This window comes from Suricata suricatta, chromosome 14 (assembly GCF_006229205.1).
Source record: "Suricata suricatta isolate VVHF042 chromosome 14, meerkat_22Aug2017_6uvM2_HiC, whole genome shotgun sequence".
NCBI lineage: Eukaryota > Metazoa > Chordata > Mammalia > Carnivora > Herpestidae > Suricata > Suricata suricatta.
In genome coordinates, this window is record NC_043713.1 from 23048215 (window position 1) to 23048956 (window position 742).

The 742-nt window shown below is 44.6% G+C and overlaps 1 non-coding gene across 1 annotated transcript; it reads left to right on the top strand.

Annotated features, from left to right (window-relative positions):
* The first annotated feature begins 302 nt into the window (after positions 1–302).
* Positions 303–404, top strand: LOC115278546. Its single transcript, XR_003902953.1, has one exon. It is a non-coding gene; the product is annotated as a U6 spliceosomal RNA (small nuclear RNA).
* The last annotated feature ends 338 nt before the right edge of the window (positions 405–742 follow it).

Here is a 742-nt window from a genome sequence, read left to right on the forward strand (position 1 = left end):
CGCCTGGCTGGGTCAGTCGGTTAAGCAGCTGATTTCAGCTGAGGTCATGATCTCACAGCTTGTGAGTCTGAGCCCTGCGTGGGCCTCTGTGCTGATGGCTCAGAGCCTGGTGCCTGTTTCGGATTCTGTATCTCCCTCTCTCTCTGACCCTCCCTTGCTCACACTGTCTTTCTCTGTCTCTCAAAAATAAATAAAAAGCTTAAAAAAATTTAAAAATAATTAAAAAAATAAATGTTAAAAAATTAAAAAAACTTCAAACCCTCTGTGGGCCACTCCTCTCAACTGTGAGTGTCACATCTCTAGTGCTGCCTTTGGCAGCACACATACCAAAATTGGAATGATACAGAGAAGATTAGCACAGCCCCTGTGCAAAGATGACACACAGATGTAAATGCCACATCTCTGGATCCATAATGTCATGAAGAAAACATGGGACTGGGAGTTAGGACAGCTGGATTCAAATTCCACACTAGCACCTGTTAGCCAGAGACCACAGGTGATTTTCTCAACGACTCTTATAAAATGTATCTCTGCCTGGTTGTTCGGAAGTCCATGTTAAATGGGCGTGTCAAAGCACCCAAGTGTATAAGTAGAAATCTAATAAATGCTCAACAGATAACAATGGAATCTGGACTAGGTTTCTTCCTTCATCCCCTGTACTGAATGTTTCACCAAGGCCCAATCCCTGCTCTTGACGGTGCCTTCCCTGGCCCTTATGAATGGCCACCCCAGCTAACTGGTC